General features: G+C 42.7%; 1 protein-coding gene across 8 annotated transcripts in view; it reads left to right on the forward strand.

Annotated features, from left to right (window-relative positions):
- Positions 1 to 22,496, forward strand: part of SLC29A1 (solute carrier family 29 member 1 (Augustine blood group)) — a 78,757-nt gene that overhangs the window by 26,911 nt on the left and 29,350 nt on the right. The window contains exons 1-2 of one of the 8 annotated variants that reach the window (XM_035108168.2): positions 20,918 to 22,224; positions 22,303 to 22,437. The exons of 5 other annotated variants lie outside the window; for them this stretch is intronic. The gene's annotated coding sequence lies outside the window, so the exon portion shown is untranslated. 2 more of the 8 variants (XM_035108169.2, XM_060272934.1) reach the window with 2 other exon arrangements.

Raw genomic sequence — 22,496 nt, forward strand, 5'->3', positions numbered from 1 at the left:
TCATGGGAGTTGTAGTTCCAAAACATCTGGAGGGCCAAGGTTGCCTATGCCTGGGCTGTGTCAACACCAGCACGTTTGAAATCTTTCATCCATTCTTTTTCATTTCTTAGTTCCAGCCCCACACTGAAATAGCCCTGGATTTGCACCACTGTTCTCATGCATGCACACATTAGGTTAGGTGTAGGCCATATTTGGATGACAAGCTGGATCATAAAACATGACTTACTATGGATTAGTAATGTGCAAATGGAAAAAAATGTTCCCAGATCTGTAAGCATGCACCCCCCCAAACCCCAATACATTTAAAGCACATGGCTTCCCCCAAAGAATCCTGGGAACTGTAAGCACATGGCTTCCACACAAAAACCTGGATTCTTGGGGGGAAACCATGTGCTTTAAATATATGGTGCATTCTCAGCCTTTGTTCGGATCTGTACTGTACTGGCCAGCCTTCATACTGTATCTGATATAGGAAGACAGGACATTTAACCTCATAGTTTTCTGTATACAGCTCAAGCTCTCTCACTTAGCCTTTGCTAAGTGCATACTTGGTGCAAATTAAAAGGAAACCAACCCCTTACATGCGATAATGGGAATCTTACGCTCTACAACAGGGGTGGCTAACCTTTCGGCAGAGCATTGGCTCGTGGTTAGTTATCAAAGGGTGCAGGGGTGCATGTCAGAATGGGTGTGGCAAAATTGGAAAAGTAGCTGCATTAAGAACTGTAATTCTCAAAGCCGCCTTACATAAGACTACATAAGACCCGTCAGCTACCGGTACTACTATTTTTAATCAATTTTAAATCATTCATTATTAAATTATGTAACTAAAAAGTATTTTAAAAATAACATTTTACAGAGAGCTATGGAGGGACACACACGCACACACACACACACACACACCATTTTGCCATCACAGTAGGGGACCTACAGGAGCAGTCAATTACTTTTTTAAAAGCTTTTTTATAATAAAAAAGACCCCAAAAAATGGTTGTTGTTTTTTCGCTTTTGCCATGCATTATCTCCAGTATGCCTTGCTTCTTTAAGCCAGTGCAGAATTCGTACATTGATCCCTTGCCCATGCTTATTTCTTAAATGAAAGGTGCCAAAGTTCAGCTCTGCCTCAAAGTCCCACCCCACTAACCTTGATGCATTGATCTCTAATTTCAGGTCGGTGTGAGCAAGTTGTGTTAATACAGTCATAATAGAAACCAAGGCACTCTAGGCATGCTCTGTCATAGTCTAGCTGACAATGCACTCTGTTTATTTGTTTCCACCCTGACCCTTTCTTTGTTGCTGAGATTATCTGCTCATTCATGCTACATGTGCTGCAAGTGGCACAGACGGTAGGAGTTTGTTGCACTCCTGCACTTGGATAAAGCCTGGTGTTGCACAGCTCTCCATTCCATAATTTGTGGAACAACCACATTATGGCACAGTATTTATTATTATTATTATTATTATTATTATTATTATTATTATTATTATTATTATTAATTGACACTGTGGTGTACACCAGAGGAACTCAGTCTTCCACTTGGTTGTATGCTTGCCAAAAAGGTTGTTGGTTGCTGATCTAGATACTATTTCAGTTGGGGACCTGATACTTTATACCTTCAAAAGTTCTATTTAAGCCTTAACAGCTGCATCCTCTTAACTTCATTTTTAGTAGCAATGGAGATCTCCATTTTTCCAGATGTGCCCAGAAGCAAAGTGCTGGGTCCTCTTCCTTAACCTGAATGGACCCCTACTAAGTACTCACTGACCTCTTTACAGGGTCCAGGAGAAAAGGGGCAAAAGCTTCTTCTTTTCCAGGTGCTACAGAAAGTTGGTTCTCTTGGGTGTGGCTGCCCCACAATGCCTTCTTATAACAGGGTGGGGACTGGAGATAGAGCTTGGCCCTGGGGCCAGAGAGACAGAAAAGGATGGGCTGTCAGGAAAGGAAGGGTTTTCTTTGGTTTTTAATGTACAGATCCTCTCCTGTGCTCTTTGGGACTTGGTGTGTCAGCAGAAAGCTTTGGTTTTAGGGATAAAAAAGCTATGTGAATGTGTCAGCTGGGGCACGTACTGTTGCCTCCCCCTGTTTACCTCTTAAATTCAAAGGTTGCACCCTGTACCTTAACCAAGGCAGAGGTTCCCACCTTCTGATGGAAGGTTGGGTGGAAACCAAATACTGTATACTTCCTCCTTTGCATCAGTGGGGCTGGTGGTCCTTCCCCTCTCCTTTGTCCTTCCCCTCCACGCACCCCTCATTATTGGGCAAACCATCAAGCACTGGTACTGTAAATACAAGCCCAGTAACAAGAGACTTCTGTTATTGCAGACACTCAAGTTAATCACACCTAAACCAGCATTAAGATCACACCTAGAACACAGGTTGCACAGATGTTTCAGGGAGGGGCTGGTTTTTAAAGATGGAGCAGTAAACTCCTGATTCAGCAAGACTTTCTATCCTTTTGTATTCTTTGAATGGAGAGCTGTTCTTTAATCTTGGATGACTCAATAAAGAGGGGAAGCCCATCTATCACACAGGAAATGTTGACAATTGTGTGGGTCTACTCCTTTTAACAGATATCTGAGATTAGTTTCTGGAAAACATCATTCGAAGACTGTGCTGACTTGGTTGCCTTCCAAACCACCTGATCTAGCTCTCATGTACTATGCTACAGTCCATAAAAACTTATGCCATAATACATTTGTTGATCTTTAAGGTGCTGCAAGACTATCCGTTGTTGTTTTGCTGCAAGAGATTAGCACTCTGGAACGGGCTGACATAAGAAGTGACAGAAACTCGTTGTGTTTCTCTCTCTTGCAACATATATTAAGTCTAGGCTTGGCACGCTTGTTCTTGCAACCAACCAAAGTAGCCACTTTTCCTTGTAAATTATATGGAAATTTTCTTTGGAAAGTTACTGCTGCTGACTCTTCATTTCCTGTTAAGCATCTGTAATTGTTTTCCTGAGGTTTGTCATCTGAGCAGACACATGGGGAAAAGAAGCAGTGGATGTACAGTACAAGAATGTCTGGTTGTTTCTGGAGTTGGGTTGAGAAACTTGTTAAGGTTGCAGTTCTGCCCTCACTGACCTGAGAGTAAGTCCCATTGACCTCAGTTGGGTGTGCTTCTGAGTAGACATAGGATTGAACTACTAAGATGAGGCATCCCCAACCTGCAGCCCTCCAGATGTTTTGGCCTACAGCTCCCATGATCCCTAGCTAACAGGACCAGTGGTCAGGGATGATGGGAATTGTAGTTCAAAACATCTGGAGGGCCGAAGGTTGAGGGTGCCTGACTAAGATGGTAAGGAATGTTTTGCAACATATTACTTTGGGAAGACCATGCTGCAGTGATAATGGAAATGCTTCTCAGATAAAGATTGCTGGGGCAAGAAGCATGGCTACTTAACGCTCGTGGAGAATGCCAGGGTATTCTAGCTAATCTGAAAATTCTGCTTTGCTTATCTGAAAAGTCCCTTTTGCTGTTGGCAGTGGAAACTGAATTATGCTTTTTAGTCTGCTGTTTGGTCCATTGCTTGCACACTGTTTAAAGGGCAGCCAGGAACATTTTCAAGAGGTGTCAGCAAATCAAGAGATAGTGCCAGTTCTGTAGTGCAAAGTATGTGTTTACGTAAAGCCTTCCAGTCTTTCTGGAACCTTAGTTTATAGCCCCAATGGGCTTTCAACTATTGTGCAAATATTTCTGGAACAGGATACCAGATGGTTGGCTTGCTCCATTCCTTTCCCATGGTGGTACTTGATGGAAAGTCCCTTAACCAGTAATGTTTTCCGCAGAATCTAGTTTATAGTTTGTTTATAAAATCATTTATATACCTCTGTATATAAATGTATCACAGGGGTGGCTGTTAGTAACACCCCTTGGAACTTAGCAGAGGCCGCCAGGGCTGCTTGTTGTACTACAGTGCTCCAGATAATTTCAGTGATTGAGTTAGGTTCAGGTGGTCCTTAAGGTATCCTGGGCCCAAGTTGCTCAGGGCTTTGTATATCAACACAACACCCTTGAACCTGCCCCGGTAGTATGTGGGCAGCCAATACAGGTGTTTCACCTAAGGTTTACATCCTGTCATTCGTCTGCCCCACACTGCTTTCTGCACTAACTCGAGTTTCCGGACCAGGCCCGAGGGCAGCCCCACAAGGAGTACATTGTAGTAATCTAGTCTCAAGGTTACCCATGTATGGACTACTCTGGACAGATTATCCTGATCCAGATACAGCTGTACCTGGCATACCACATGAAACTGGTAAAAGGTAGACTTGGTCACAAGAGAGAGGAAAGTATTTTGGTTATTATAGACTACAATACCCCTCAGCAAGGTTTTATTAGTTGTGGTTGTTATGTGCTGACATATTGTCGTTTTGCTGACATATGCTACTGCGCCCTTAAAGTACATATGCAGCACAAATGTAAACTAGTTTAATTGCAAGACGTGTCATGTTCTCTTGCTCTGTCCCTCCTACCCTGAACATCATAGTTGGGAAGGAAGGATTTTGCTTCCTTTGGAGCTTTAGATGGAACAATTGTGACTTGCAGCAAAGTGTTGCAGCATAGCCTAAGCTCTGAGGGGCAGTTTTATTCTTCATAGTGCCTGTTAGCCCTTCTCCACTATACTTCATTTAATTCTCTCTTTTTCAGGTTTTTCCCCAAGCTGAAAGTCAACATTCCCTGGCTGAGCATATGCATTTGTGAGGGGAGGTTGTGGGGAGGGTGCCCCATTTGGTTTTTCCTTGTACCACTGGAAACCTTGGAATTCAGCTGAGCGTGTTGATACCTTCCTGTTGTTTCGTTTTGGCTCCAACCCTGTCAGCACTCGACCACTTGAGTTTGCTATTAAAGGGAATTGTTTGTGGTGCAGGAGCGCCTTTCTTCTTCTTCTTTGGCGATCACTCGTAGCCGAGTAAGATTGTCTTCCATAAACACGGTTTTAACAACTAGTCCGTAAGTGACTGTGGAGGCCAATTTTGGACCCACATGGTTCCACAGTGGGGACTTTGGTTTCCGGGCAGGAGTTCATCACGGTGCCTTTAGGCCATACCTGAACCATGAAATATAAACCAGTTTAGCTCTCCTGGATCCTTCCAACTGATCCGTGGCACTACAAATTACCTCTATTCCTGCAGTTCCCTGGGAAGTGGATATGTACGGTAGCTTAACTTTGAGAGATGCCCTTCCTGCGGTCTACCCTAAACCTATGGAATAACTAAAGGGATTTTATATTCACTAAGAGAATTGAAAGCAGCTTTCATAATGAGGTGAGAATAACAATTCCCCACCACCACCTTGTCTGAGTTCCAGCAAAGTTGATTTCACCAGCACGACCCTGATGCTGCATAGCCAACATCTTGGGCTGGGTCCCCCAGATTTCACTGCTAAGTGTCAAAAGAATTAACATTTCTGTTTATCCAACCATATGATTATAGAATACACCCTAATTCAACACTTGGCTCTCCCTGCCTCTTGTCACGTTCAAACTGACCACACCTTCAGGAACTTGGCACAGAAATTGGTATGAGTAGGATTTGCCTGCTGGGTCACATGCTGAGAGGATTGCTGGCATTTTGGCCTCAATGCTTGCTTTCCCAACCACAGATGATCGGTGTAAATAAAGGTAAAATAGGGGTTGCATCATAAACAAGCTGTGCACGTGAAATATTTCTGGTTCTTTTTAAAAATTAAGGCAATGAACTGAAATTAGATGTCATGAGACTAAAACCATCATGGAAGCAAAATATCCAAAGAATGTAAGATAAGCCCTGTTGGATCAGATCCAATGGTCCATCTTTTATGTCTTTTTAGCTGTGATTTTAGTCATCTTTTGAGTGCTTTCAAATGCCTTTTTAAAACTTTTAAAAAAATTTGTAAACCACTTAAGAGGATTTTTTTTTAGTCAAGTGGTTTATAAATATTGTAAAATAAACAAATAGGAGAACAGAAGACAGCTGGGGGCCATGAGAGCACTCTTCAAATACTCAAAAGGGTTGTCATATAGAAGAGAGCAACAAATTGTTCTCTGCTTCTTCAGAGGGCAGAACTACATCTAATGGGGTTAAAATACAGGAGCACAGATTTCAGTTGAACATTAGGAGAAACTGCTTAGTGGTAAGAACATCCAACCCAAAGAACTAATTACTTTGTTGGAGTGGCGGGGCTCTCGTTTGACATGGGGAGGTACGGTATATTCAGACAGAGGCTGAGAAGCTACCTGTAACGGATGCTGTACAGTACTCTCAACCATAGCTGCCAAGTTATCCCTTTTTTTAAGGGATTTTCCCTTATGCTGAATAGGCTTCCTCGCGAGAAAAGGGAAAACTTGACAGCTATGCTCTCAACCCCACCCCCAAGAGCATTTGAAAATTGCTGAGGTTCCTGGTGCACTACTTAATGATTTTTCTGTCTGTTTTTTTAGCAACTGCAATATTCTGTGCTAGGAACTAATATGTAATTTTTTAAAAAATTCAAATGTTAATACAATGAGAAAAAGAAGCAATAAATATACAATTAAAAATCAATATTGGTGTCTTAATGCAATGGATGGGCCTGTTGTGTTAAATGAAATTCTCAAAGTTCAGTGCAACTCTGAGTCATTCCTGACTGTGGGTAGAACCCTACATTTGGCCCTATTGAAATTCATTCTGTTAGTGTGGGCCCAGTTCTCCAATCTGTTATGGTCATCTTGAATCCTGATTCTGTCTTCTGCAGAATTTGCTACTCCTCCTCTGGCATACATTTTGCCAGCTTCTCTGCAAGAATATCATGGGATACTTTGTCAAAAGCTTTACTGTAGTCAAGATATACTATGCCCACAGCATTTCCCTGATCCACCAAGCTTGTAACTCCATCAAAGAAAGAAATGAGATTTATCTGGCATCACTAGTTTTGGAGAAAGCCATGCTTGGTCTTAGTAATCACAGCATCCTCTTTTATGTGCTCACAAACCAACTGTTTAATAACCGTATTTGTTTTAGGACCTTTCCTGGTATTGACATCAAGCTGACCAGTCAGTAGTTACCTTGGTCTTCTTTCCCCTTCATTTTGAAGAAGGGGACAACATTTGCTCACCTCCAGTCTGCAGGGACTTCACCCATTCTCCAAGAATTCTGAAAGATTATAGACAGAGGCTCTGAAATTACACCTGCAAATTCTTTAGTACCCTTGGGTACAGCTCATCAGGCCCTGGAGATTTGAACTCATTTAAAGTAGCTAGGTGCTCCTTTACCACCTCTTTTCTTGAGCTTCCTCCTTGCATCATTTGTTGTGTTATTACCAAGTTGGGCACTGCTCTACTCTATTTCCTACGGTTAATTAAGCTAGACTGCCTCTATAAAGCCCCCTTCAAAGTCTATGGGCTCATCAGCATTTTCAACTGACCTGGATTTTCATTGTGTACCAATTTATTTCCCTGGGTCCAAGAGCCTTTCTCGTGGTTATGCGGCTGTGCTTTGCGAAAATCCGTTCTTACTGGCTGAATTCGATCTTATCAGATGTGCAGAAAATCTGAAGAGAGATTTTACTTAGCTGAGCTTCACTTCAGCAGGTAAGATTGGATTTTCACAAGGCAAGAGTTGTGGAACAACGATAAGAGCTCTTGGAGCAGGGGGACTTAACCAGGACACAAAACGATCAAAATATGGGTCAAGTAAAAGGGTGGATGAGCCCCAAGATTCTATGAAGTACTTCCTTTTCTCTGTCCCAGATCTTGATTTGATGAGCCTGAGATCTAGTATTAATGAGGGAAGAGGAAAACCTCAATCAACACAATGTGCAATTTTACATAACTCCCTTAGTCACCTTTCGCCAAGACATTACGTTGCCTCCTTCCCCAAAACCAGAAGTCCTACTTTCCAGTTCTCTCTGGCAGGAAGGGAGTAAATTAACAAACAGCAAGAGGATGTGTGGTAACCAGCGATTCATTTTTGATGAGTAAATGTTTAGGTCTATACCTTTTACAGCCTAAAAATAGAGATTGGGAGTGTGTGTGATTTTGTATTTCCTTCTTTACCTTTCCAAAGAAAATAATGGGGGGAGGGGGAGGATTTCAGTGTTGAGCAGGGTTTTAATCTCCACGAGTCCTAACCTCACATTCTACTCACTCTATACCAACAGGAAGTATACCTGAGGATCATCTAGTCCAACCCCCTGCAAAGCAGGAATATGCAGATGTCCCATAAGGGGATCGAACATGCAACCTTGGCTTTATCAGTACCATGCTCTAATCAAAAGGGTGTGGGGTGTCACAAAACACATTTCAGCCAGATATGTTCAGGTTAAAAGAATAATCAATTTTCTGCTGATGTCATGCATAGCTCCAAATGCTATTGAAGTTAAAACTCAGTCTGTTTGCAGCTGCCCAACTTGCTAAGTCTTCTGGTGATTACAACCTTTTAGGAACATGTAGTGAGCCAGCCTTGTTGACCTGAATGGAGGGCGTGCCAAATGTGTTGGAAAGCAGCCAATATTTATAAATGGCTGATAAAGCTGGAAGTGGTACACATATGCAGCAATCAGTGCTAAATAGCCAGTTTGGGAAGGGCAAAGGGATTGTACACCTTGAATGAAGCAAGTGGATGTCCAGAGGGGTTTTTGCTGTCAATTCAGTTCCCTGGGGAAAGGGATTTGATTGTGGGAATCATAGTTATGTGAGGGGAATAGGAGTCTCCTAGCGACTCTCAGCACCCTTAACAAACTACAGTGTCCAGAGTTCTTTGGTGGAAGCTATGACTATTTAAAGGGGATGCGGGTGGCGCTGTTGGTTAAACCACAGAGCCTAGGGCTTGCCGATCAGAAGGTCGGCGGTTCGAATCCCCGTGACGGGGTGAGCTCCCGTTGCTTGCTCCCAGGTCCTGCCCACCTAGCAGTTCGAAAGCACACAGTGCAAGTAGATAAATAGGTACCGCTACAGTGGGAAGGTAAACAGCGTTTCCATGTGGTTCACCAGAAGTGGCTTAGTCATGCTGGCCACATGACTGGCTCCCTCGGCCAGTAAAGCAAGATGAGCGCCGCAACCCCAGAGTCGTCCGTGACTGGACCTAACGGTCAGGGGTCCCTTTACCTTTTTAATGACTATTTAAAGTGATATTTTTGTGCTTTAAATGTGAATGTAGCTAGCCCATGTCAAGTCATTGGTCTGCCAGCAGTTGGACTGCAAATCACTTTGACCATCTGGAGAGGTGGGATAAGAATTGTCTAAACAGCCCAGTGTTTTTGCCTACGGTATGATGGTGGCTCTCTAAGGTCCAAAGCAAGCGCCTTTCCCAGCCCTGCTTCATGAGACACTTTGAAGATGCTAGGAATACAACCGTAGGCCTTTTCAGGCAGGGCATATGTTCCACCAACAAGCTGTGCTATTCATCCCATTTTATGTGACACTTTTGGACCAGATGGTCTTCAAAGCATCCAGTGATGCAGAAGAAAATCTTCTGCGCAGCAGTTTAAGGTTGTTTGCAAAAGGTCATCTATCATAATACAGCCCACCAGTGGCGGACGTGTGTCTGTGTTTGGAATAAACCACCAGCATGGGCCAAACACATGTCATGACTTGCCTTCATCTTGGGTTCAAATTCTACATACAGAGGTATAACAGCAAAGGCAGCATTTCTAGTAGTTAATTTCCGACGGTGGTTGTATCTGTAGTAGGGCCTCCAAGCTTGTATCTCCGTAATTGTGTAAGAGTGAATGAGAAGAAGCTTCCTCAAGAGAGGGAGGAGGATACAGGAAAAACAAGATATTTCCTTGTGGCTTCAGAAGGGGGCTGCCATAAAAGGCAACTTTTCCCCAAAGAGAAAGCCTGGACATACTGTACTGATTTTCTAACTGCTGCTTTAAAAACATGAGGGTTTGTTTTATTTTAGTAGCCACGGCCCTTCTCTCTGGGTGATACTCAGAGTCTCTTACAGTACAGATAGGTCCCCAACTGAGGCCGGTTCCCATAATAGCTGCTCACGAAGCCTATGCTTCCTTCTCTCTCACTCCTACTTCCATGCTTGGAAGAGCTTCCCTTCTCTCTTTTAAGAGCCTCTGTGACCCACTTGAGAAATGGCTTTCCTGACCACACCACCCCCAACCTCACTGTACCTGCTATTCCACCCCAATCATCACCATCACAACAGGGCTACTCCACCCTGTTTGAGTTCCCATTCGATAGCCTCTCCCACAACCCTGTCTTGCCTGCCTCTTGTATACAATGTGCCTCTGGGCAATAATTGCACCACTTTTCCATTTTGTGCAGTGGCTTGTTTCTCACGGGTGCATGAGCAGCATCACTAGAACGATGGTTCCCCATCCTTTGTTCATGGGGAAAACATGCTTGCACAATTTATTCTCTGACCCCGTGTGACTCCATGGTATGTATTACACTTAGCTATGATCTACTGTGGTCAACCAGCCTTTCTCTGTGTTGTCACACAAGGAAGCTGTTGATGCTGCAAGAAGGTCCACTGAGGAGCGTGGGGGCCAAGAGACACTATAATCTTCCTACCTTTCCCCCCATTTTAATTATTCTGTGGAATTGTACGTTTCGTATGATGATATCCTTCTAAGTCACTCATTCCGGCAGTGTGAAACAAGACATGCATGCACCGAGGACTGAATTATTTATTTAATTGTTTTGTTTAGGAATCCTTTCCCAAAGCGATTTGCAATATAATAACACATATAAAACAAAAACATAAAAACAGTCTAAAACAACAAAAGCACATACATGGAATCAATTCAAATCCAAGACACATTCCAACTGGGATAAAGATTTTAGAAGGCTCATTGAAAGACAAATGTCTTTAGCAAGTGCTGAAAATTCAACAGATGGCGCCTGCCTGACATGCAGTGGGAAGGAGTTCCTAAGCTTTGGTGCTGCCACACTAAAGGCCTGATTCTGACACTGTAAAGAAAGGACTTCGTGGTACCTGCAGGATGCCCTCTCCTGCAGAATGCAGTGATCAGTTGGGGATGTAGGTTATGAGGCAGCCTTCTAGGTATCCTGGCCCCAAGCTGTGTAGGGCTTTGCACACCAATACCTTGAACGTAGCTCAGTAGCTAACTGGCAGTTGGTGCGATTTTTCAGTAGCAGTGCAGAGAGAAGAAACACCCTGGTGCATCTGCAGCAGTACAACCGGATGCCTTCATCTGCCCCAGCTGCAACAAAACATGTCTCTCCTGTATTGGTCTCTACAGCCACAGCAGGTACTGCAACCTTCCAAACCCCCAAAGGCTCACTCCTCCATTGTCTCCCAAGACAGACGGATGCCTATGAGTATAACGTGATAGTGATATTCCATGCCACTTAGAAGTTGAGCCTCCACACTGAATAAGAGTTCCTGTTATCTGGGATATTCTTGCTGGTGCAATTATCTTTCAAATAATAGTGAAATTCCCAACCATCTCCTAACCATCAGGTGACCATTTAGCCCATAATCTGCATAACAAAGGAATGATAAGCCAGAAGCCTAACACATTACTTCCTGACCTTAGGCTATCTCTTCCTAGCTCCTCGCCTCCCTCCCTGTTCTGGTCAGATGTCCTGTTTGACAACGACAACAACAACAACAACAACAACAACAATTTTATTATTTATACCCCACACATCTGACTGGGTTTTCCCAGCTACTCTAGGCAGCTCCCAGCAGAACACTCAAAACAATAAAACTTCGAACATTAAAAACTGCTATAAACAGGGCTGCCTTTAGATGTCTTCTAAAAGTCAGATAGTTGTTTATTTCCTTGACATCTGGTGGGAGGGCATTCCACAGGGCGGGCGCCACTACTGAGAAGGCCCTCTGCCTGGTTCCCTGTAACCTCACTTCTCACAGCGAGGGAACTGCCAGAAGGCCCTTGGCGCTGGACCTCAGTGTCCGGGCTGAACGATGGAGGTGGAGACGCTACTTCAGGCATACTAGACCGAGGCCAGGAAAAGGAAATGCAAGAAATATAGACTCTGATAATTGTGTTAAAACTTAAATGTCTGTTAAATAATTCCGGTGACAACTTACAAAGCAGTATTAATGATAACAAACTTTCTGGCATTGTTCAGCTACTTGACTCCCATATAGGGAAACCCATTGTTTTGATTCAGGGCACATGTGATAGATAGAATGTAACTTTATAAGTGTTCATTTAGCAGTTTCATGCTAATTTCTCTATGAACTTCCTTCTTTCCACTGAAAGGTCAGCAGTTCAGTTGATGGTCTCATAGTGATTCTGAAATACACCTGCTTTTCATGTCATATTGGTACCCACTTACTCTTTTGTGTTGTGTGACTGAATTGTTTGTCTTATACATAGAATATAGATAGGTATTACTGGCAGATGATAAGGAAGATGATCAGGTTCGATTAATTTTGATGTTGTGGCTGACATTATTAGGCTCTATAGCAGTACTGGTTGAGTGGGGTTGATATCTTGGCTTGTGGCAGGATCTGGACCCTCAGTTTGTATTTTGTGTTATGTGCAAATAACAGAACTTAGTTTGGGAGGAGTAAGAAAGATGATAGTTTTCAGGTCTCAGGATGACAGTAATGATATTTTTGTCTGACTTGCAGCAGTGGCGCTAGTCCATAAACCTAACTGTAAATCAGCCTTTCCTGGAGGTCTCTCCTCTGTTGCTGAAATAAGCTTTTGCCAAGATAGTATCCAGTCCACTAAATTTATCTGTTGCCTAAACAAAGCAGAATGCTTTGTCTGTTCCAGGGAGCTATAAATTAGACAGGACACAGCAGGCTCTTCTTCAGCCCCGCCCCCCCCCACCTAATGCATAAACATTCAAACATCTTCTTGAACTGGAGGGTGGGTGGCCTGCTTTGAGGAAAGTTTGGAATAATTTTCTGGTGCCCAAGACAATAGGCAGAAGAAAAGAATGTTTCTGTGCAATATGTAGCCTGGCTCACTTGCTTGAGTCACTTCCACTATTTGCTTCACCCAGTTGCATAGGTTGATATCTGGGGTACTAGTGGGGTGGGAGTTGGATTAAAAAGCCTTTAAGTCTTTTTCAGACCTGGAGAGGGCAAGAATGGGAAACCTCTTGACCATTAACCATACTGACTGTAATGGGAGATGGAGATAATGGAGGGTTATAGGTTTGCTACCCTTGCAACAAATGGCTTGTTTCAGTTTTCTAACCTGAATTTGAAAGGCTTTTTTGCAGACTTGTGGCATGCTGCATCCTTTTCCGTTCCACTTGTACTGATTGATGATGGTGCTGGGAGCCAATGTGAGTTTCTGCCAGATTTATGGCAGTGGTTTTGCATCCCACTCTCAGGGGTGTCCATGCTTGATCCTATGCCTTTCCCCCTCACTTTGATAACTGATATCTTCATCCCATGGACTTGGCTAAGAGCACTAATCTTTTAGTTTTTTTTTTTTTTTTTTTTTTTGGATTCAGAGCACTGTTTATTTTTTTTATTTATTTATTTTTTTTAACAATCATCATTGCATTTATATAAGCTTAACCACAAATCATCACAAGAATTCATAGAGTTTGCAAAAAAAAAGGGAAAAGAAAAAAGAAAAGGGGAGAAAAAAACAAAAATTAAAAAAAAAAAAAACAGGAAAAATAAAAAAGGGAAGAGAAAAGGGAAAGGAAAAGAAAAAAGGAGAAAGGAAAATGGATATATAGATAAGGTAGAATAAAAAGAAATAGAAAAGGGTTAACAAGAACGTTGAGACTCAAAAAGAAAAAGAGAGGAGTCCCAAGAAATACAAGAAGAAAAAAGGTAAGTCCAAACAGGTAAGTCACTACTTCCACCGCTTCTTCGTACAGTTACAATCGTAGTGCGTAGTCTGTCTTTTTGTAAATATCGTAGTTATATCAGTAGTCAGTTTACATGTCTTCTAATTCCAGTTCTCGCGTCCGACAAGATCATTCGAGGCACAACCGAATTTTTGTCCCCTTGCCATATTTCCCCAAGTATTCATTTAAACATTCCCATTGTTTTCTAACTTTGTTTTTGGGTTTTTGATGGATTATATCCGTTAGTTTTGCTAGCTCTAAGTACTCGCACACTTTGTCAACCCATTGTCCTTTAGATGGGATGTTAGTACTCTTCCAATTGCTGGCTATTAGCAATCTTGCAGCCGTTGAGGCGTACAAAAAAATACTTTTTTTTTCACTCGGTATGTTATTATTCAAAATGCCTAATAAATACATTTCTGCTTTTTTTGCAAATGAGGTTTTTAGTAGTTTTTTGATTTCCTCATGAATTGCTTCCCAAAATTTTTTAATCATCGGGCATGTCCACCATATGTGAAACAAACTGCCGGAGGCTGCATTGCATCTCCAGCATTTGTTACTTAGAGATTTGTTTATCTTAGCCAATTTTTCCGGGACCATATACCACCTATAGTGCATCTTTATATAATTCTCTCTCAACGTATAGCAAGCAGTAAAATTTATATCTTTTGACCAAAATTTTTTCCAGTTTTCGTGTGGTATTTCATAACCTAGGTCTTGTTCCCATTTTCTTAGCCATGTCCCTTTTTTTTCTTCTTCCTGCTCATTCTCACCTAGCAGCTTGTAAACTTTTGCTATGATCTTATCGTTATTAAGTAATATTTCCTTTTCAAATTTAGTTATTTGAGTATTAATTCCCCGTGATTTAACATCTTTATCGTATGTAGCCTTCAATTGGAAAAATTCTAACCAGCTTATCCCTAATAATTTTAGATCCTCGTATTTTTTTAGGTTAATGGTCCCTTCTTTTTTTTCTATCAATTCTCTGTAGGTCGGCCACAGTTTTTTCTTGTTACACCTCAGCATGGCATTAGCCTCTACTGGGGATACCCATCCGGGTAATTTATTCGTAATCTTTTCTTTAGTTCTATCCCACACCTCGAGCAAAGCTTTCCTCAAGATGTGGTTTTTAAATCCTTTATGTGCCTGTGCCTTCCCATACCATAGGTAGCCATGCCACCCGAAAACCTTGTCCCATCCCTCAATATTCAAAATTTCTGTGTTATTAAGAAGCATCCATTCTTTAAGCCAGCTCCAGCAGGCTGCTTCATAGTACCTCTTCAGGTCTGGGAGCGCCAATCCTCCTTTATCCTTTGGTTTTATTAGATTTTCCATTTTTATTCTGGCTTTCTTGCCCTGCCAGATGAAGTCAGCTAGGTCCTTCTGCCAGTCTTTAAAATGTCTAAGTCCCAAAATTATTGGGATATTTTGAAAGAGGAACATTATTTTTGGTAGAACCACCATTTTTATCATTGAGACTCGTCCCCAGATTGACAATCTTAATTTGTTCCATTTGGCCATACTATCTTTGATTTCTTTCCATTTTTTAAGATAATTGTCTTTAAGTAAGTTGGTGTTTTTATTCGAGATCCAAATTCCCAAGTAATTAACTTTTTTCTCTATTTTGATTCCTGTTTTCTTTACTAAATCTTCGTTGTCTTTCTCCTTCATATTTTTTGTTAACATTTTAGATTTTTCTTTGTTTAATTTGAACCCCGAGACCCTGCTGAATTCTTTCATCTTAAGTAACGCTTTCATAATACTTTCTTGGGGCGCTTCTGTAACTATTATTAGATCATCTGCAAAAGCTTTCGTCTTATAACATATTGGCCCCACGTTAATACCTTTTATCTCTTTATCTTTTCTTAACGCTATTAACAATGTTTCTATTACCATAATAAATAATAGTTTTGCATCTGTTTTGCATCTGTTCCATCCCCTCTTAAGGTTTTGGCTGCTAGTTTAGTGCCGTGTGAATGGATGGTGGGTTGCTCAGCCTGAAATAGACCCGGTATTTTAGTCCCATGTGTGTCGTGAACTACGGTGGGTGGGGAGAAAAGCCATGAATCCCAGCCGTTATGTTGGCTGGCATTCCTCCAGGAATAATTATTGGTCAAATTCAGTGTCAATCATAGCCATAAACAGTTCTGCCTTGGTATTTTACTTTTAATTGGTGGAAGTGATGGTATTTTAGCACATAGAACGTTTTGTCCTGTGTTTTGGCTTCAACCACACTCCCTCTAAATTGGGACCAGCTGCAATGCTGTAAGTCTTGCATTGGCCCCCAGGCTAAATAAGAGAAGGACAGATGTCTCCGAAATATAGATGAAAGGGAGCAGATGGCAACTGAAAATAGCTCAGTGGGAAGCTGTGCCTTTGTAAAAATGGGTGAACGCTGTGTGTATATGAGGCAGGTCGCTTGCCACCAAAGTTTCTGTGCATCAGACATTCAGAATAATTTTGTGCTATATTGCATGCACACACAAGTCCTCCAATTGTGCTTTTGTGGGCTGAGAGTGAACCAGTTTCACAGTTGTGTTGGAAGTAAAAGAGCAGAATGCATGTATCACTCCACTCAAGCAAGACCAAGTATCTCATACTCTGCAAACTGTAGAATTTTGCAAGAGTGTACCTGCATCACTATGATTGCTACACATTCTGATTGCAATGATAATGAGTAAGATAATAGGTGACTTTGAAGGAGAGCCGCAGGATGGTACAAAGAACTCTTCTCTGCCAACATGGTGGCTGTAGTAAATCCAGATTCAGAGAATGAGAATTGCCCAAGCTGCTTTGTTGCACCTGAAATGATTACCTGTGGGTGGAATTCAACTAATAAGTACCATCAACAGAAGCCCACACATAGACTTCCACTTGAACAATGGGGCTTCCCCCTCCCCCCCCCCGCCTATGGAATTGACTCTGGGGGGTGGGAGATCCCACCCCCTCGAACATGGCAGGGGTGATCATTCCATATGACAAACTGAAATGGCCAATTATTCCTTACATGTGACCATCTGCAATGACACTATATTTCACAGGGGCTGAATGCTTGCTTGGGATCCATGGAACTTGCAGATATGCCTTATAAATAAAAGGAAAAAGGATAACAAATTGTTGGAGGCTTAGGCTTCACTTGCATGCCCACATTCCTTGAAGTAAGCCCCATCGAGTAAACAAGGGTAGGATTATGCTGTTGGGCTGGAGACAGACAATAGGATTTTTGAGAGCTGAAATCTGTTTCCTAGAAGGACCACTGTGTTGTTTACTATCATCCAACTTTGGTTTCTGGCAAATAGGTCCTGCATTTTTGGGGTATTGTTTCAAAAGCCTGCAAAAATCCCTTTGTCCAGAAGCAATAATCGGACCCAACCACAAAAAAAACCCTGTGTGAGCACTATGGGGAGTAATGCCTCTCTTAGCTCACCTTCTGCAACTCTCTTAAAATGTTTACAAACTTAGTTACTGTTAATGTGTGACTCATGGTTATTTATGTGTGATTCATCGCTGTTTGGCCATTATTCCATCATCCCTTCAGAGGAGCAGCCAAGGAGCAACCACAGTCACTCAGTCTAAATTTGCTTCTCAGTGGTCAGGCAGTTCCTTATGTTTTCTTTCTAGTTTTTTAAACAGCTGTTGACATGCAAGGGTTAAGATGCAGCTGCGGGTTAGAGGTTGGTGCACTGTCTTCCTTTTCAGATAATACAGAGTATGGTGAAATCACAATAAATAAAACCTCCCCTTCGGTAGTTTCAAGCACAACTACAGGTTCCACATAATATCTGTACTGCATCGTTTACTGTGACAGCACCTGCACTTTGGGACTCCCCACCTATTGCAACAAAGCACGTGCCTTTGCTAGACTCTTTTCGGGCACCTGCTAAAAGCATTCTTCTTTAGGCAAGCATACCTAGATGCTTAGGAAGTTGAAGTAATTTTAATCTTAATATTTTAGCTTTTATATGTTTTAAAGTGGGATCGGTAATTTTTCTTGATTTTACTGCTGTGGTGTTTTTGTTTTTTGTTTTTGTTTTGGTAAACCACTTTGCAGGTTTTTTAAAATAAATTTTATTAAATAAATAAACAATAAATATAAATAAAATAACACAAGCCAAAACACAATCCATCCTGTAGATTTAAGTATCTGTCCATAGTCGCCTACTTGTTATCAGAGGCCCAGAATCCACATTCTTTTGTAAGAAAATATGAAATAATGTAAAACCATTTTTGCAGGCAAAATAAAATTAAAAAATCAATGTGGGGGGTTGACAAGAATTTTTTTGCACTGGGTACCACTTGACCTCCCTACGCCTCTGCCCTGGCTACCTACACTACTGCATTGTGAGTGCAGAATAACTTTCCCGTGTGATCAACCGCATGGCCTTACTTTGCCTCAAGGAGCATCCTTTGCTGCAATGGGAAGCTCTGTGAATTAGGGGCAAGTCCCCAACCTGGGACCCCATCAAGTTCCTTCCTCTCCTCCACCCTTGGGACAAAAGGGGTCTTGTTTGCTTTTATTCTTTGATTAGCACACAGCCATCAGAGCCTGAGACTGACCCTGGGAAAATGTCCTTAAGCTGAGCCAAGGGAGCCTTACAACTTCCATTTGCAAACTTAATTCACTGCTCTGGGGGAGATGGGAATGTTATTGGCACACCATTCCTTGAAATGCAGGCGGGTAGCTTTCCTTCTTGGACAACTTTTGGGGTGAGTTCCCACTGCATAGCTGCCAAGTTATCCCCTTTTTAAAGGGAAATTCCCTTATGCTGAATAGGCTTCCTCGCGAGAAAAGGGAAAACTTGGCAGCTATGGTTCCCACCCCTGTTATAGAGCTTTGTAGGTCAAAATTGACAAAACTGTGTCCAGAAGGCAATCTGGAGCTAGTGCAAATCCTAAATCTACAGTCCATATTATTTTATTTAAATAGCAATGTTTTTCACCATCCAAATAGTAGCAGAGTTCTAAGAGCCATATTGAAAAAAATGAAACTTAATACAGTTACTAGCCAGCCTTTGCCCCTCCTCTCTTCTCTCTCTCAAGCATTCTCTTTCTTCCTAGTTTCCCTTCCTCTTCACCTCAACAAGTTCCTTATTCCTCCTGCCTCCTTTCAAAGCCTCTTGTTTTATGTCCTTTCCCTTTGATTAAGATCGGTATTTGGTGCTGCCTTCCATCTGCAAACAATATGATTACATTCCCACCACCACCTATTTATTCACATTTATTCACATTATTCACATTGTGTTTCTTGAATTCTGCACATGCTGGTAAGATCATGATGAACTGTGCCAGTTATTCCTGAAATAATTCCTGAAACAAACACCTTGTTTATGAATACATACTCTTTATCACGGTAAACATGATTTCTCCTTTCAAAATTTACTAACCCAGCTCATCAGGGTGGATTAAAGAAGGAATGAAAATGAAATCTCTTCTCAAAATATCGTTGACCGTCTTCAGCAATTTGGACTAGTAGGAGGATAGTTAGTTACGGTAAAATCATCCCTGTTGGCATCGTCTTTCCAGCCTGATGATATTGGTTATAACAAGGGCAGCCAATGTGGTGCCCTCCAGGTGTTGTTGGAGTCCAATGCCTACCTGCCTCTGTCAGGGATGATGGGAGTTGTAGACTAACACCTGGAAGGCACCACATTGGCTTACCCCAGTGGTTTAACATGCTCTTTTACCATTTTGCAGACAACTCTGCAAAACATACTTTTAATGCACTTTTCATTGCCTTGGAGCCAAGCACTGGTTTGACAACACACAGCAAGTCTGTCTTAGCTTTTCAACACAGCAAGACATAAGACTCCCTATTTTCCCCGGAGTTGAAAGAGGGTGTTTTGTATGTTCGGATTTCAGCAGTAGGCTTGGACTGTATCTATGACGTACCTAAATAAGAATCAAATTCTCCCCAAGGAAAGCAGTATCTGTGTTCAGAATGAACTTTGAACTTCTTTTTCCTTGAGCAAAATATTTTTGCAGTATTTTGGAATAGTATTTTGGCAGGAATTGGGGCAATTCAGGCCAAGGAAGGGGGAACTTAGGTCAGGGTAGTTGGTGAAATGGAATTGGGAGGAGTCATGGCTTCTTCTGCATTATCATTTTAATAAAATGTTTGTAGCCAGGTCCTAAGCACATTTTTGCTTGAGAATTTAAGACACATTGATTTCAGTGTAGTTCGCTTCTAGATTGTGTGTGTTTAGGATTGCAGCTTTAATTTGCAAAGTGCTGTGCCTGCTTAACACATTTAAGACATGTGGCTCCCTTCCTCAAAGAATTTTGGGAACTGTAGTTTGCTAAGGGTGCTACCGGTAGCTCTGTGGGGGGTGGGCTACTGTTCCCAATATTTACTCGGGGGTAGCAATGTGCTTTAAGTGTATAGTGTGTGCGCAGCCTTCATTTTTTAAAAAAGAGAGTTTACTAAAGCTCTGCCATGGTTTTATGGAAGGAATGGAACCACACTGGCTCTCAGATGGAACAGAGATGCCTGTATGTATCATTGAACTGAAACCTTTCCCTAATGTGGGAGGGAGGGCAAAGCTTTTTTTCTGTCAAAGCCTGCATTCCTTTGGGGGCTGCATGCTGGTGGAACTGGTAGCAGGTGGGGCCAGAGCCAAAAATGGGCAACACTGCCCCTTTTCTCTCTTTGTGTTCTCTCCACCCTCCCAGCAAGCGGCTTTGCATTTCAGTTTCCAGCTTTCCCCTTATCTTCCCTCTTGGTTCCCCCACCCACATGACATTTAGCCAGGGGCCTCATATCACCCTTAGACTGCAAGTTCCTAACCCCTGCCCTAAACACCCCTTCCCCTTTGTAGTAGCATTACTCAGATACTTTGAGATCTTTTTAGAAACAAAACAAAACCAGCATGCCAATGGAAAGGGAAACACTTGATAAAAGAAGAGAAAAAGGGAACAGTTATTTCTTTTGCCAGCTCCTAAATGTCAGCAAGATGGGGGGGAGTCACTGGTGTAGCAAGGGGGTGTGATGGGGGCGGGCCACCCTAGGGGGTGACACTCTGTGCGCCCCCCAACTCCCAAGCTGAGTGGTGCAGCTCCAGTGCCGTACTGATGGTGCCAGGATCCTCTGCTTGTGGCTGCAGCCATGAGCAGAGGATCCTGGCAACACCATCCCTGTACGGCGCTGGAGCGGCGTCAGCACTGCTGCTATGTAGTGCGCATGTGTGCCGTCGCTACATACCACGCATGCATGGTACGTAGTGACACCGCACATGCGCGCTACGTAGCGATGCCCCGCCCCTGGGTGCCGCTCCGGGTGCCCGAGTGGCTTGCTCCGCCACTGGGCAAAAAGATAAAAGAGAGGGGCATTGATAAATTTCATTAGAAAGCTTACTTTGTAGTTTCAGGGCTGTTGGACCTCCTTTGGCCAGCTATAGTTCTAATGCAACCTCACTAAAGTTCTGAAATTTGGGGGGGGCAGTCACTATAGGGGCATAGCTCATTGGTAGAACACATGAGATTTGCATGCACAAAGCTTCCCCTGGCTTCCTCGGTTTTAAAGAAGAATGTCTGTTAGTACAGCTGCCACCTGACCTGGAAAACCAGGTTGGGAAGACACCAACTAACTCTAGTAGCCAGATTTAGTGTATGGCAGCTTAGTCAACCCAGAATAGCTACTTCCGCCTTTACCTGTTAGCATACTTACATTCACCAGCAATGCTTGGAATCCCATACACACCAATTCCATCCATTTTACAAAGAGTGCCTAATCTGCGATAAGCAAGCTTGATCTGCATTAAGTAAGCTTGAGTGAATATCCTTACGTTCAGTCTCATGGTGATTCCTCTTGACAACTCAGTAGAAAATATGTAACTCTCATGAGAAGAGAAGACTCCCTGGAAAAGACCCTGATGTTGGGAAAGATTGAGGGCACAAGGAGAAGGGGACGACAGAGGACGAGATGCTTGGACAGTGTTCTCAAAGCTACCAGTGTGGTGTAGTGGTTAAGAGCGGTAGACTTGTAATTTGGGGAACTGGGTTCGCGTCTCTGCTCCTCCACGTGCAGCTGCTGGGTGACCTTGGGCTAGTCACACTTCTCTGAAGTCTCTCAGCCTCACTCACCTCACAGGGTGTCTGTTGTGGGGGAGGAGGGGAAAGGAGCTTTGAGTCTCCTTCGGGTAGTGATAAAGCGGGATATCAAATCCAAACTCTTCTTCTTCTTCTACCAACATGAGTTTGAGTGGGAGGCAGTGGAAGACAGGAGTGCTTGACGTGCTCTGGTCCATGGGGTCATGAAGAGTCGGACATGACTAAACGACTAAGCAACAACTCCCAGCCTTATCACTGTTTTCACTAGGTGGTATTCTTAGAAAGGGGCCTCTGCTGATGGCAAACTGCTAATCAGCAGGTGGTTTGGCTTAGATACGGCACATGTGCGTGTGTTTGACTCACTCCTGGGCCACTGATAGTCTACTGGAACTCTTAGCACATGTGCGTTAAAGGATTTATAGAACAGATGAACTAGCCTGTGCTCTAAGTAAGTCTCTTTTCAATGTTACCTTAAGTTTTGTAGGGGGCAAGGGCACGTATGCCTAAAGCTGCCTATTCTTTCCAGCTGAAGGATCTGAAACTTGAAGTGTCAATTCGGCCAACTGGTCCGTTTCCATAATGCTGAAAAGAAGCAGGACAGGGGACTTGGCTGCTGCTTCTGCTGGGTGGAGGCCCCAGGGTTTGCTTGGATGCTGAGAAGGTATCATTACTGATGTAATTAATTACGGCCACTGAGCTGGTCTGTGCAGATATTCCCTG

The sequence above is a fragment of the Zootoca vivipara genome, chromosome 3, assembly GCF_963506605.1.
Source record: "Zootoca vivipara chromosome 3, rZooViv1.1, whole genome shotgun sequence".
Taxonomy (NCBI): domain Eukaryota; kingdom Metazoa; phylum Chordata; class Lepidosauria; order Squamata; family Lacertidae; genus Zootoca; species Zootoca vivipara.